At 33.3% G+C, this 16,952-nt stretch overlaps 1 protein-coding gene across 7 annotated transcripts in view; it reads left to right on the forward strand.

The window, feature by feature from the left end:
- LOC106621698 (protein qui-1) overlaps positions 1-16,952 on the forward strand; it is a 111,258-nt gene that overhangs the window by 11,848 nt on the left and 82,458 nt on the right. For 6 of the 7 annotated variants that reach the window (XR_011395888.1, XR_011395889.1, XM_036370115.2 and 3 more), the window contains one exon: positions 9,975-10,064. The exons of the other annotated variant lie outside the window; for it this stretch is intronic. The gene's annotated coding sequence lies outside the window, so the exon portion shown is untranslated. The remainder of the gene's footprint in view (positions 1-9,974; positions 10,065-16,952) is intronic. 7 annotated transcript variants of the gene reach the window in all.

The raw sequence follows: 16,952 nt of genomic DNA on the forward strand, positions 1-16,952 counted from the left end.
TTAACATTCGCCGCATTATAGTTTTTTGTTTTGTATGAATTTTCTTCAAAAAAATTGTATCACTATAGTATACCCACCTGCCACCCACCAACTTCACAAACAATTAAAGTGAAAAATAAGTTTTTAGTTACACTAATTCATATTCAAATAGTCACGTAAACGTTTTCAAAAAATAAAAAATAAAAATAAAATACGAATTTTAAATGCCATGACATTCCAGTCAAACAATTTCGAATTTCCGAAGTGAGCCCATGTTTGATAGCTACATTCTAAAGTCCATTAATTTCAATTAAAAATCGTAAAATGCGCACACACACAGCCATGCAAATGCAAATGCATCAGTGAACTCGAATACCATAGCTAAAACAAAAACAAAAACGCGCGACCGCAAGCAAAAATCACTACAGTCAACTAAAGTGCAACAGCAAAGTACTGTTATGTTAAAGTGCGGTCTACATTTGCTTAATTAAATATTTAAATAATAATTAAATGTTGCTTTAAATGAAATTTTTTGCTCGAATGAAAGCTGCGCGAACTTTATGGGACCCACGGCGGCAGCGCAGACGCCCGTCAACTATTGTCGCCGAGGGGTCATTAGCGAAAAATATATATACACGCAGCCATTATAGCAAATGTATATAATACCATTAAATAGTATACAATTTTGTTAAAACTTTTAATTCGAAAACCATTATTTTGTGCAAAATTTAGTAGCAATTAGCTCGCTTTTATTTTTTCTGCTCCAAATTAGTTGCAAAAAGTCATTTTGCTAATTGCCTGCAGAAAGTCGAGCCGGAAAAAAGCACATTTACAATAATAGTTTTAAAATTTTAATGTTTAGTTAAAAACTTTTTGACGCCATTTCCATTAAGTTGCGCGCGTTCGATTTTCTATTATTTTTCACAAAAGTTATATGAATATTTCTGCTCTCGCTTTATTTCCTATGTCATTTTTCATTTTTGATTCTTATGTGTGCATATGTATGTATGTATATTACAATGTCTACCTCACACACATTCGCACACCTGTATACATTCATAATTAATACTGCTGTAAGTTGCAAATTCGTTGTTAGCATAGCTTTTGCTGCCACAATCATCTTTTCTGTGTCAGACGGGCAATAAAGTATACGCGAAAGTACACTAGCCCTGTAGGAATGTTATGAGAATGCCAGAATGATTTTGGAATGCTGAGATCGCTCTGGTTACGAAATTTATACACTTCTGTCGAGGTTCAGCCGAGTTTCCACAGGTAGTTGCTATATGAACGGTTCTATACAGGCTTATAATTAGACATCTTGTTAGACCAAGTTTTAAATTGCTTTACGAAAATACTAATCAGGGTCCATTACATCTCACTCAAAAATATCATATTTGAATTTAATAGTGGGCTATTATTAATTAATAAAAATTAGACAAAAACCAACTGTCTTATACAAGTATATAATAGATCTATGAATATTGAAAGAGTGGATTAGATAATCTTGAACTATTTTCTTAAATATTATATTCTTTGAGCGGTATTAAAGGAAACACCAAATGTAAATTAAATATATGTTAAAGAGCAGTAGCTCGTCTACCATATATATTTTTCAAGTACGGCATCACCATTAGTCTTTCATTGCCTTTCATATAGGCGAAGCTTTTCCTACAGCTCTTACACATATGCCTTTATCTTAATGTGATTGTAATTTTCGACCGACTTTCATGTCACAAGTGATTCCTCTTTAAGCTGCTTTCTGATACATTAATACCACTTTGTGAATATCAGCACAACTGCCACCTAAATACAAAATACAACTTTATGAATAAATCCAAAAATATGGTTACTTACGAGTACATACGTATGTATACCCTGGTATATCTACCTTTGTCTGTTGTATATATAAATATATATGCTTGTGAATTGTGGGCGTGTGCAAATGTATTTAACTTTTCACATGTGTGTCTAGAATTTTGTTGCTGTGTCCACGTGTAAAGTTGTTAATGTCCTGTGGACTTAAAATAAGAATGGTGTGCATTATTCATATGTAAACTGACATGTCGTGTGCGTATTATGTGACACATATCTACTGGAATACTCTGTGAAAGTTTTTTATGTAAAATATATGGACTTTTACATGGAATTACAAATGATTATTCACATAATTACTTTTATAAATGCATATGATTTTATATGTTTGCATATATGCTATTCGCTTCAGTTGTCGAAGCTATCTATTTTCTCTAACTAGGCCAAGTGGCCTGTTATTAACTTACAGAGCTGCAAAATACAGAAAGAACCTATGAACTGAACGATTGATATCTGAAATGAATATTACTCTTAAATCAAATATAGGGATTCAGCATGCTACCCTGGATTTAAGGAGGGTCAATAGCAAAAATAATTTCCATTGATCAACTGATATACTGGTATAACTTTAGTATAAATATAACTATCTCCGATTCGGCAAGCGCTCGAGAACCGCGAATCGAACAAACTATACCGAATGTTCAAACAAGCGGACAGCACTTGTGTCGTAAACCAGCGCTAACATGTCTTCCGACGCATGTGCAATTATGCTTCGGTTCTTTTGTCAAAACAAAACCACTTAGTTTTGTAAAACTAGGGTTCCCAAAATAAATGATAGCGTCCATCAACACTTTTTTACAGATCATAAATTTTAGAATTCATTGCATATTTTATGTTCCTAATTCTTGTAGATCTCTCTTAAAATCTCATCTGTTAAGTTTGCGTCATCGTTCATCAGGAATCGCAGAAATAGATCGAGTTGTTAACTTTGCTTCTTATAACATTCTATAAAAAACAATAATGCAAAGCTCGTAGAACAACTTTGCTATTAAAGCATATAACCAAACCATGTTTTATGGAACAAAATAGGTTGTTAGGTTCTTATTGGCGTCATCTGACTGTAGAGCTAAGAAACTAACTGTCATAGTAACAGACCATCTAAAAAGGAGTATTAATCGAGCAGCACTGAACTAAGATGTTTAGTAAAAGTGCGCCAAAAACTCAAGGATGCAGCAGGAATCTCTGACGGCGTAAAATAGAGCACCACCACTGCTGCAACCATTCCGGCATGCTTAATAAATGAAACATAAAACTACTAGAATATATTGTCGGTACAATAACCTACGTTCGAAAAAAATCGGAAATTGACAAAAAGGCTTTTAAAACAAGTTGAATTTTTACCATAATTCTCGTCATTGGCTTGCCAAAATGAAATTTTTGATCATATTTTAAAACTGGGCTGTCATTGAGGGGAGAACTATATAAAAGGATATGCAAAAAGAACTTGTTTTGAAAAAAACGCGTTAAAAAGTAACCTGAGAGCTGATTTAACTGAACTTCTACACATTAGAAGGCTGTAACTCAAAAACTTTTTGAGGTGAAACCTATCTAAATATGAAAGAAAGCGATATTCTTTTTCTTTTAATTTCACACTAGTTGTGCCCCTTAAAAGTAGCGGGTAAAACTAACCGTTTGCTTATTTCATATAACTGCTCACATGCTTTTATATATAATATAATTTAATCGTCTTTAAACTTCAAACTTAATTTTATTCCTCTAAAGAACCGAGTGTTGCAAAACCAACCCGCCAACAATTTAACTTTTTCGACACAGATAAGCTAGAACAAAGGACAAAAGCTTTTTAATAAATACTAAAATACCAAAAATGTGCGTGAATGTGGCAGAGTAAAGTTTTGTCAAACGATAGCACGAAATGGCAACTGGCTAAAATGAGATTAAATTGCGTTAGTCAGCGCCTAATTGGATGTAGTAGGTGGATTTTAATAGTCAAACTGGCAGCGGCTGCCATCACCAACAGCTGACGTCCATATTAGACGCACGTAAAAGTTTGTGCAAACGCCTGGTGTTGATTTAAATGATGATGTAAGTGTTTTTAATGAGAGTATGTTGGCGCTGATGCTAACGATGACTATGATGATGATGTTGATGATGATGGAGATGATGGTGTATCTGCTAATGATAACAACGGTCGCTGTTCACACCAACGCAGACACTGATTCGACATATTTGCTTGTGGCCTGTCTGTATGTATGTGGCTCGATTTTAATTAAGAGCTATTCATAGCAAATGCATACATACACATACATATATAAATATACTTGTATATTTACATATTGGTGACCACACAAAAGCAAATGAAACAAATAGGCAAAGCAAAAGACGGGCGCACAATGAAAGACTCTAGCCTACTCAGCACATTCATTTCCATCCTGGCAACCGAGCGTAAGTGTAAGTAACGGAAATAAGCAGCGTATCCATTGCAAGCACCGCCACCGCCTACTGTGCGCAAAGCCGAATGTAGCAAACGAAGTGTATTTTAATTAACCCGTGAGTTATAGCGCCGCTTCCAAATGCGAGTGCTGTGTTGTACCCTTACATGATATCTTACACATATCAACATATGAATGTGTGCGTGTGTGTGTATAATTATGCATTCGTATAATAAACATATGTTTACATGCCCTTATATAACATAAAAATATAAATGTACATTTCTTTACAGAACATGCTATACCATATGCCCTCATAACTGTAAAAGCCTTTCGAATCTTATTGGAATTTTACTGCTGTTTGCGTCCACACACGGCGTCTTCGTATGTATGACGGCGCTTGGGTCTCGTTGAGTGAGCTCAGCATGTGCGCCCTGCAAATTTGTGCTGGCAATTAATGCAGCCAATTCAATACGCCCGGCGGCATACAGTGTGCTAGGAATGGAAATGAGTTGAGAAATAGAATTATAGCGATAATGACAGTGTCTTATTAGGGGAGCAAGTATAATATGTCCACTTTTTATACTGAGAACGTAATGAGAGAGATTAGTGCTCTGCTCCCGAGTTGTCAATATGTGTAAAAAAGCACAAGAATTTTGTCGAAAAAGATCAGACTTAGATATGTTTTGGCTAAAGCAATTTTAGTTAAATTTTTTTAATTTCCAGACAATAGTTTGTCGCAGAGAACTATATAAAGTAATCGCCTCATCCATTTTGTTTAAACATTCATTGAAAAAATATTTGTCTTCAGATAAATACTGAGTCTTTTAAAATGCATAACATTTTCACTTATTTTACCCTGTTGATGAAAGGATAATGTATTCAGGGGTCTCATTTACACATTTTTGCACTGCTCATCCAACGAAATCATATCCAGCATAATCTCGAAACTTGCAAAAATTAATGAAGAACATTAATTACTATTGTACATTAGGTTTCAAGCTCGATTCTGTGACAAAAGCCAATAAAAACCTCATTTGAATAAATGAGAAAGTCGGTCCGTCATAAAGACCCTTATAAATCGACGAAGCGCTTTGAGCCTATTATTTTATTAATTTCGACTTAATTTGACCTGGTTCACTGATATCATGACTGCTTCAACTTCAGTCTGGCAAGAGCTGAGCAATGGAGGAAAAAGTGTAAACTTTGACGCTTTTCGTCCGACATAAATGTCTTGCAGTTATACAAAAGCTGATTGACTAGTGCTTGCTAAGCTCACGAAAAGCCCAGATCTAACTTGTTTTCTCTTTCTGTTAACACCAAAAAATATATTCGAATCAACTGCTTCTATATCTTACCAATTTATAGACTTTATGTATATTGAAACGCTTAATATCACAAGACGAGTTAATTTCATGTCTTCCAAAAGACCGTTCTTATGAACAAGAGAAATGTGTGTATAGTGATGTAAATTGCAACTGTACTTCTAATATGGGTTAACTCTTTTTCCTAACCCCATATACCACACAAAAAACATTGATTGCCAGCGCTTAGTTGGCTTAATACCATATATATGTATATATAAGTAATATATTTATAAATTGTGTGCTATCTTAATAAAATAAAATGGTAATCTTTACTAGCTTAACGGGATTCAATATCAATAAATTATTACATCCATTAGTCCATTTGATATTTTAATGGACTTATAATAAGTGATCACTTGAAATAAAATATCAGTTACTTTGAAACGAAAAATGAGCGTATTAAGTTTTTATGTTATTTTATCGTGATAATAAATAATTTTTTAATTTAAAATTTTTGTACTCAATTCGTAATATTTCACAAAACTATAATTTTAAGTAAAATGTGCACGTATTTAGTTTTCGGTTTCCCTCGTACCTATCTTATTTGTACAAATATGTACTTATATGTAATCAAACTCATAACATCTCTGAAATCTCATAATAAAAAAAATTCTCAAATCACTTCAAACACTAAGGCGCAGCCTTGCAGAGATCCTTGAAGCCTATGCGTTTCATAATTTCAATGCTTTCTACTCACGCTGCCTGTCTGTTATATAAACTGTGATTCCTATGGATTTTTCTTTTTTAATTGCACGCCTGGTTTCGCTCTCATTATTTTTCAACACCTTCATCGCAATATTGTTGATAATTACGGCGTCGACTTTCATTACTTTACACTTGTTTATTTACATCTAGCATGTAATTGTGGATGAACTGACATTTAACAATGTATAATTATGTACTTATATACATATGTACGATATGTTTCTTAGTCATATATACAAAATTCTGTAATGAAATAAAAATGCATTTATATGTATGTGTGTAGGTATATTTATTTATATTTGTATACATACATACACTAAGCATTTTCCTAGGTTTTGCAACATTCTTTATACTCTCGCAACATATTGCTATGGAGTATAATAGTTTCGGTCACCTGACGATTGTTGTTGTAACACCAAAAGCTAATTGAGATGAATATAGAGTGATGACCAAGATAACGAGATGAGTGGAATTCGAATGTCTGTCCCTTCATCTGTATTAGTGATAGCTTAAGTAAAAATTAATTATTTTTTAACAAAAATATCTATTAATCTTTGAAATATATTTTCCTTAAAATGGTCTGTCAAAAGGAGTCAAATCGAGTCTGCGGTAAGTCGCCCCGATATACCTAATCTAAAATTTTTCAAATTTGAGATTAACTATGAACCATATATATCGGTCAACATATGAGTTATTTTAAATAAAATTCAGAAAGATTCTAGTATTTCTGATAATAGTATGTCATAATGCCAAAAATATATACACTTCTGAGCAACAATTTCCTTAGTGTGGACTCTACTTAATATTGAAATTATATACTACCGTTTGGCTTTGCATCCTATATCTCGGTCCATATGTCAGATTGCATAGTGAAATTAAGTGAACGTAAAATGTTGCATATACTACAGCTTAACACCAAAAATGTGTGAAATCACTTCACAAATTACCCCAGCTCCCCTATACTATATATGTATGTACATGTATAATCGTTAGTCTGGCAGAACTTATGTCGAAATTGTTGGTCAGTGTGTTAATTATCTTTACGAAATTGACATGGAAACATGTTCTGTAGTAAACTTAAAAAATGCCAAAACTTAATGTAATCATTCCAGGCCTTCCCTTAGCCTCAATATTTGCGATAAAGTAATTTCCACCTTACCGTTTATGATAGTCAAGATGTGATAATTTAATGAAATTAAGTGGATTTCTTAGCCATAATATTCGGTTTCACTCCAATTTAGCGCTTTCTTACTTGTTCTAAAGTTCATTTAATAGTAATAAAATTATAAAAATCAGTTCACGCAGACTTATTAAGATCCACCGATACCTATAAATCAATGTAAACGAATAAATGTCTGCGAAAGTATACCAGCACAAATGCACACTTTCACGTAATAAAGTATTTTCGTTTATTGTTAGTCGCACTCATTTCAACTCGCCTGTCCGCTGTGCAACAGTTGCGCTATTTATAGCGCCAATGCACACGAACATCTTCCGCCACAATTTCGTTGTTTATGTAATCGCCTCTACTGCTTATTTGTCTTTTTCATTGCCATATCATTTCCCATTGTCCGCCACGCGTCGTGCTCCACACCGCCGAGGTTAACTTTGTGTCACTTGACTCACTTCGGGTCTATTTTTGCATGCATTATTGACGCGCTCCTTGTGGTTTGGTCTGGTCGCATTCCAAAGCAGCTGTACGTACTCAAGGCTGTAAGAGGTGTTTGTGTTAGTGTTAGTGTTGGTGAAGATGTAAATGTAGATGGAAGGACACATGATAATAAATAGGCACTCAGCACAGGCTAAGGATGGCAGTGCGAGTTCAACAAATATTGTTTGCTTTTAGCTTGAAATCAGTTTATCGGGAATTAAGGTGCTGGTGAGGCATGGAGCACGCAGTCTGTTTAGCAGACTAGCGCGGAGACTACTGGCAGGTAATCAAAATGAGGGATGGTACAGTGGCGTAGCAAGAAGCAGGAGATGCCTGCAGGCATCTATAAAAAAGATATAAAGCAATTTCAAATTGAATTATTTATTAATAAAGCGGAGCTTTCAGAACGGTGACAAATGACACTATAGCTAAATTATCAAATTACGCTGAATAATGCATAAAATCGCATAAATCTATATATAAACAGACACTTTCACTTCACCGCAGGGCATATAATGAATAATTTGTATGGCTGATATTTAATAGCTTCATCGTAGCAACTAAATTAGATGTCGACAACTGTAGCTTTAACTTTTTTCATAGATATAAGTAGATAAATAAATCTGGTTGTCAAGCAGTTAGATATTAATCGTTAGACAATTACGTAGATTTTAATTAAGACTACAAAATAATGCTTAAATCCATTTTTGAAATTCAAATTGGAATGTAGTTTTCATCATATATTGGATATTTCATTAAAATGGGGCGGATTGCAAAGAGATGGCATAGCTTGAGCAAAGAAGTTGAAGAAATATGAGCAACGGCACACAGAAGCTTTGGGAGTGACTCAAGGATTTTTTAATGACTCAAAGAAGATTTAAACAGTTTTTAATATGCATCTTAATATTATATCATTCACTAATAATATTACTCATACGCCATGGCGACTCTTGAAGTCTTTAGAGTAAAAGTGGATAAAATTAAAATGTGTTGTGGTTATTATTTACAGAGAAAAAGTGTTCCTTAACAATTGTCCTAAATGAAGGTAACATTTTTAGGTTATGGCTACTTTACAAATAATGACACATTGGTTTGCCACACAACATTTACATTTAACTTGGCAATAAAAAGGTCGAAAAGGTCACTTATTTACTTAGTAGAAACATTTTTTTTTCAGTTTTTAAGTAACTTTTTAATGTTGCTTACGCATTAGTAATTTCACCATTGCCTAATATTGTTACTCATACACCTTGGCGAATTAAGGGTTTACATCCACTTGTGATTTTCTAAAATTTTTTTTTTTTGGTTGTACATAAACATACTACTAATTTACAAGCATTTTCTTAACTAAACTAAAAAGTCACCTTCTAATTTAAAGAAAACGTTAGTTTGTAATAAAAATCGTTATAGAACCACTTCTTGGAGATCGTTTGCTGATTATACCAATAATAAATAAATATTGTGAATGTTATATAATTCTTAGCTAATCGACAAATCTTTTCATTTCGCTTCGTTCAAGATAATACCTAATTTAAAATTTAAACCCCAGCACTACCACATGTCTGACCATATTTATAAATTGGTTTCCGATGCTTTCTTCCTCTATAAACATTTGTATGTATGAGAACCACTTGTGTTTGAAAGTTCGGCACGCATAGTATTTAGAGATATGCATCAAAGCATTATATATACTCTTATATGTGTCTTTGTATATTCATAAGCAGTTATAGTTAACCATAAACTTACACACGTAATCCACGTACCTTCCTTAAAAGTATTCAACTTTTCTATGCTCCCGGAAATGTAAACACACTTACTTGCCACATGCGTACATGCACGCAGGCGAGACGATAAATTCTCGATGCTAAAATGTCACGTACAATGAACATAAGTAAATTTGTTTTAGAGTTTCACATGTTTTGTGTTATTTTCTACCCGAACAAAGCTGCTTAAATACCTTGCTTACATTTTCTCTACACTTCACTTTTCTTCTTTACACATTACTTCCAGGTGTCTCGCATTGCATTTCCGCATTTGAAGTGGTAGCAACTAGGGCGAATAAATCAAAAGCAACAGTAATAGCAACATTACAACAATACAGTAAGTGAAATAACATTTGGATATGTAGAAAGATACATACAAACGCATTTAATTGTATGCCTGTGCTCAATTCGAAAGTAAGCCTATTTCTTTTTGTGCTCTTTAACTAAGTGCGATTGGTAATAGATATGTATATATATATGTGTGTGTTTGTTTACTTTTATTGTGGCAGGTATTTTGTATTTGTTTTTTATTTAATTTCACAATACCTTAGATTATTTTAAAGCCAGATTAGCTAGCAGGGTTTCCTTATATATATGTAGGGTACATTAAGAGTAAGGAAAAGTAAGTGGTGTGTGGATTTAAGTCTACTGAGGATATAAATTCATTTAAATAGAACACTTTTGGGAAATTAGTGTAGAAAAGCGTAGAGAAAGTGGATTAAGTCAACATTGCCAGATTGCATGTGACAGCTTAATATATTTATATTACTCACAAATAGAAGAAGAAAATTATTGAGAATAAAATTTTTTACAAATTAGTCTCAAACCACTACTTGATCCGTAGCCAATCTCAAGAAAAACCTCCGAAAAGAGGTATCTGCTGGTGAGGAAGATTTTTTTGTTTAAAATTATCTCAAATCCAAAAGCCAAGAAACTTTATTGTTACTATAGATGTAACATATACAGGTAATGATCGAAAGTCTAGTCGAAATTTTTGTATCTGACAAAATTACATCATACTTTTTAGTACGATATTTTATTAATTTCATTTTGCAAGACTATTTTGACTTTTAGTACCACAGCTCAAAGCGCATAAGTTCAAGAAGAGTTAATAGCAAGCAATCAATGACACAAGCATTGCAGACATTGATTGAAATGCTAATCGCCATACTAGTTATCAATCGCCAAGCAGAAAACAATAAAATAATTTCCCCGCTTTATTTTAAGTAAACAAAACTCTAAATTAATTGTTCGAATGAAAAAAGCTACAACAACTAAACGCACATATTTGTATACAATTTTTCAATGGATTTTATTTGTATGTATACAAATGCTCAATCTTATGTAAATAAACACTACGGCATGTACGAATTCGGTAATTTGTGTTTAAAAAATGTATATGCATATGTTTGAACTATTGAATATTATTTCTTATATAAACAAACAAATAGTTTCGTTAGCAACTAAAATAATGGAAAATCGCATTATGCATACGCACCAGCCAACCGGATGTTGATTTTCAAGCATTCGTTTTTAGATACTTTGAAGATAAGCGATATATTTTAAAAACTCAAAGACATAGAATTTGTTGCAAAGAAGTATTTACTACAAGAACTTGATTTCGTTCGGTGAGTTTGTAAGGCAGCTATATACTATAGTGCTCCGATCCAAACGAAATATTCAGAAATTGTAACGTTATCTTAGGCAATAATCTATGCCAAATAGCGTGAAAATATCATGTTAAATAAAAAATATTTCATACAAGGACTTGATTTTAACTGATCAGTTTGTATAATAGCTATATGCTATAGTGACTCGATATCAGTGATTCCGAGAAATGAGTACTTTCTTGAACATAAAAGAACGTATTCCAAATTTCAGATTGATATCTCAAAACCATTGCCTTTCAGCATACAATGAAAATAAACCTTGGAACTCGACACTACGTGGATGTCTACCCCGCAAGAAAGGAGCTTTGTTCTTCAAGTCTTCTCAGAAGGAGCCATTAATTGCCTTAATATCTATGAAAGTAACAAAATTTCGTAGCGAGGTAGAGATACACACAGTGTCTCCATTCGAATAAACACTATCCTGTCATTATGAGTAAGAATATAAACAGTATTAAATTCGCATGTATAAATTCTGTCAAATCCACTTTTCACCCCATTACTACTATCACCATACTATATATTTCTTCACTGACCAGCTTTTGCACCCAATTTAACTTTTGGAATTCGGCAAATATTTATATTTGTTTTAATTTCACGACCTGCAAGCTGTCCAATTGACTTACACACTTTTTGTGCTTTCGTAGAAATCTCTCGCGTACACCCGAACCAACGCAATCTCCCACTATTATGTACCCTCAAAATATGCGCAAATGAGCACACAACCGAAGGCGCCAATCAATTGACCTTCTTGCAGTCTCCAATTTCAAGCAGTAACACCGTGCAAACAGTGCTGATTGTGTTGAAGACAGCTTGGACGTTGGTATTGTAGCTGTTGTTGCTGTACACAAATATAATGCAATGATTTTTCGTAAGGTTGTTGTTTTTGAGGAAATTTATTTGCGTGTGAATATTTTTCTTTAAAAATTTGCTGCCGTAGCAAATCAGCATTTATTGTTTTTGCACTTTAAGTGGAGCACCTTAAAATCGAATACATTTTTGTTTTTGCATTTAAGTATTGCAAGCGATTTGGATAGCCAGTGAAGCATACTAAACCGATTATAAATAGAAGGGAGTGTTAAAGAATTATTTTAAGAAAATTCAATATGAAGAAATATAACTAATATAACCAAAAATCAATGAGTAAGCATTGTTGGACTTACCAGAAAAAACATACAAAAATTCAAGTGTTAAATAACAAAGGTTTTATATTCAAAAAATTTTCTCTTCACTAATTCTATTTATGTTAGGAAGGTCATTTGGTGAGTGCCAGCTGACGACACACAAACATTTAAGTGTAACTGCACTTATGTTGTCCCAAATTCACTTACCCGGCACATCTTTCCAAAGTCATTGCGTATTTTCACCTGAGGTTGAGTGAATTTACATGAAATTCTATTGGAATAAAAGCATAATATCGGATAAAGCAAAGAAAGCCAGCCGACAAAGTATGAGCCAGAACAAATGTGAAAATATACATAATCCGCTCACATAGTTACACACAAATACACACACATATATATATAAGTTTCTAATAACAACAAACGGATTTGCGAATTGAAATCGAACTAGAATAACGAACGCTTGCCGAGAAATTTTACGAAATCAAATTGGTAAAAACACGGCCATACTTCAACATTGGCATGCAAAGCCACGTGTGTCCTAAATATATTATACCTAGGTTACTTGTATATATATATATATATGAGTGTGTGTATATTTTCAGTTGGGTAAAATCACAGTTGCATACTTGTGAATAGATTAAGATTTATGTGGTGAGAATATGAACAAGTAGTTTATTTTTGAAGTTTTACATTTAAAACAAAAACTTTAATATATTAAAATTTTTCGGATATGAGTATAATGCCTTTTGAGAAGAAAACTAACTAAGAATTTGAAGGAAATCTTAAATTGCCTATATTTACAGGACTAAAAGAATTTATAAAAATTAATTGGTTTTCGGCTTAAACATATTACGAGTACGAACTATAGTTTTAGCTATTTATCCATTTGAACATCTGAAGTTTTAAAACCTATATCAAAAAGTTATAAACTACGTATATGAATAAGAAAAATATTTGCGCAAGATTTGAAAAAAAGTTACGAATTTCCAATAAATTTCCTTAAGACCCAAAGCTATGTTTTATTCGGCTTAAACCTTAAAATATTTTACAACCAGGTTCGCCTTTTTCCGTCATTCGAGAAAACAATTTACATTGAGTTTACAACGAATTTAAATGACTAAAAAATGTATCTTTGTCATAGACCATAAGTTGTAAAGTGAGAAACCATGGCGGCATTCGGGTCCGTTTCGCTTAAGTCGATTAAACTGTCATGGTAGCGTATGTAATGACAATAAATTATTCAATTACCAGAATGCTAGATTGAGATTTTAAACATTTCATATTTCATCTTGAGAACTAGGGTAGTAGTAAGAAGTTCAAACTTTTGGAGGTTAGAACAATTCGATCCAAAAAAGAATTATACTTAGACAGCTGAGAACGCCGATCCATTGTGATACCTTAACATTCCTATGTATTGAACGAAAAGACCTTCAAAAATCTACAAAATTTCAACCTCAGTCTTCCAAAAGCCGGACAATGGAGGAGAATTGCCTGAATGTTTACCTTTAACTTTCCTCCATACAACTTTGATTTTCAATTTTCAGGCTTACCACATGTTGTTCGCCTGTTGGATAATATGCAGCTAAAGCTCCTACGATTGCGGAAAAATTAGCCCTGCTAAGAGCAAGTAGTTCAGTGGATCTTCTGGGTTCTACTCTAGGCCAGAAGGATCTCACAGTTGCACAGTCATTTTTTGTTGACTAGCGCCAGCTAAGCTCCCCCAAGTCCAAAAGTCTAACGCTAGAACGTTAGGGGACAACGCAGACCCTGATTATTCCCAATGCATTGAAATCGGGACAACGGTGTTCTCTCTTATGAGCTTTGCGGTTTCCAGCGTTTCCGCTAGGTGCAATCTCCCAAACAAGTTTGATTATAAAGTATCTTGATACTGTCGATAGTGAGGTCAGACACTCCTTGACAAACTTTGAGCGCACATTAAGCGAACTCATAGTTAGCATTGCTGTCGAAGTATGTTTTGAGTCTCGAAAATAAATTTAAAAAATTGTGAACATTTCTTGATCGAACTCTTTTAGTGGTATATATTATTATATAATCGATTAAACTACAATATTTTCTTCCGACCCCAGCACATCCATAATAGTATTGGCTACCTAAACTATGTAAATTTCATTTTATGATTTACAACAAATCACACTAGTTCACATAAAGCAGAAGCAATACCAGTTTCAAACTAGAAGCTCATTTATTTTCATTTTCTCAAATCGCTCCCTAGCAGGTCTCATGTTGCCGCTGCATTTATATGCGTGTGTGTGCTCCGCTTGTTGTTCATAAAAATGCAATTTCATGCCACGATTGGGGTATATGTCAGCCAAGTTTTCGGCGCCAACCATCGACATTCACGCATATATACGAGTTACAACAATGAAGCAAAGGCTTGCAAAACATTGTATGCGCTTGCGACCGTACTTGAATTCAACATCCTGCCAAAAGCGAAAATCAACGCTAAATTGCGATGGAAAGTAAAAACTGCAACTAACACTGCGAGTCACAATATTTCACCGCCCACTGCCGACTTCCTGCGCCTTTACTGCTGCATGGCGCGTAATTTCTGAATTTTTTGTTGTTGTTTTAGAGTAATATTAAATTTGCACGACTTCTACTAAAATACTTAGTTGCACATGTGTATTTGTGTAAGTGTGTATGTGTGTGCGCGTTTATTTTATTTCTTGCGCTTGTAATTTATTTTCTTCTTTTTTGCATATATTCAGGCGCATTCTTTATTTTTACTTTTTTTTCATTTTTTGCTTGGTAAATATGCATTCTTCCAAGGACATTTCAGCATACTGCCTGCTTATTTCCTCCATCCCCTTATATGCAAGCGCTTTAAGTACTGACTCTCGTTTTATTATTTTATTCTATAAGCGCTTAGTTGATTCTAAGCTATGCAGGTGGACTTAGATACCTACATTGTATACTCGTATATGTTTTAGTGTTAAGTAGAGGGTGTTTAAATGGCATATCTAGAGTAGCGATATTTTTGTTATTCACAGAATTTTCTATTACATTTATATTCGTAGTTGCCTTGACTTAACGTAATGATATACTATATATATGTATATTTTGAAATAAATAAAATAGAGACGCTAGAAGTTCTCAGGCTCTCTATGTCACAACTCACAGAATTGTTATCCAATCATTGTTTTATTTTGTGAAGCGTTATCCCACGAAGCATCAATTCTATGAAAGAAACAAAAACATATTACTACTAAGTACAATGTATTCTGTTTTGGAAAATAAGATTTCGGATTTGCTTATCGCAGTCATGTCAGAATTTTGTCATTACTGCAGACAAATTTCGCAACGCTTCAAAACTGACGAAGTAATAAATTTCTCAACATTTTCGTAACCTCAAATTATATTACACATATCACTTAATTAAGCTTGTCAGTTACTCTGTTATAGTATGCGATTGACACTTTGTCAAAATTAATGACAATCGCAGTCAATTCTACAAGTATTTCGTGTTTTTACATTTCAGTCATGTTGATGTTATGTTATTGCAATTTTGCTATGTCAATTTGTTGTCAGTAAATTTAATATTGAGAAAACATTATTATTCTATAATTTTATCACACACATATAATAACCTTCCTTACGAAATTTCACACAAATTAATACCTAAAACAGCGCTACAATCTCAGAAAAACTTGTTTAGAATGGACCAAGATATATCTGACACACAAACTGACCGATTAAAATCAAGTTGTTGTATAGAAACCGAAGTTACCGTTTTTTCTTGTTTTTCGACAAATTGGAACCTTAACGCAGCCTATAGATTAAATATTTTGTTCGATTATTTAATTTTCTGTAATAAATTTTGATCTTGATATGGACTCAGCTGCTAACAGCTACAAAAACGGTCGTACATTATCTACTGCTTTTGTTTTTGAGGGATAATATGTGTGCTTGCTAGAAATAATAATTTCTAACTAATCAGTATAACTAAGTTTAGACACCTCAGCGTCATATTTTAACCTCAATGGTAACAAAAAAAATTTTCTTTGGATTCACCATTTTACTATTATTCACTCTTAATTTTTTAAAGCTTTACAATTTTTCGACAACACGAAATAGATAAAATATTTTTTTATTAGCTGCTAGTGAAACACCCTGCCTGTTAAGCACTGCTGACTCAGCAAACGCTTAATGATTGCGTGCCAAAATCATATGTGTTTACTTTTCCTGTCAGACCAAGTCGTAAATATTCTGCTGTAAATTTATTATTCAAATTTTCCACTAAAATTTTAAGAACTTCAACGTAGTAATAAATGCTACGAAATCTTTGCAAGGTTTTATGCATTATGCTCAAGCCAAATGTATACATTTAAACCAAAATAAAGTATTTCAATTTAATACCTCATTTCCATTTGTATGTAATTTTGTGTGAAACAACCCACAGCCCTTCGCCCAAAG

This window comes from Bactrocera oleae, chromosome 4 (genome assembly GCF_042242935.1).
Source record: "Bactrocera oleae isolate idBacOlea1 chromosome 4, idBacOlea1, whole genome shotgun sequence".
Classification (NCBI taxonomy): Eukaryota; Metazoa; Arthropoda; class Insecta; order Diptera; family Tephritidae; genus Bactrocera; species Bactrocera oleae.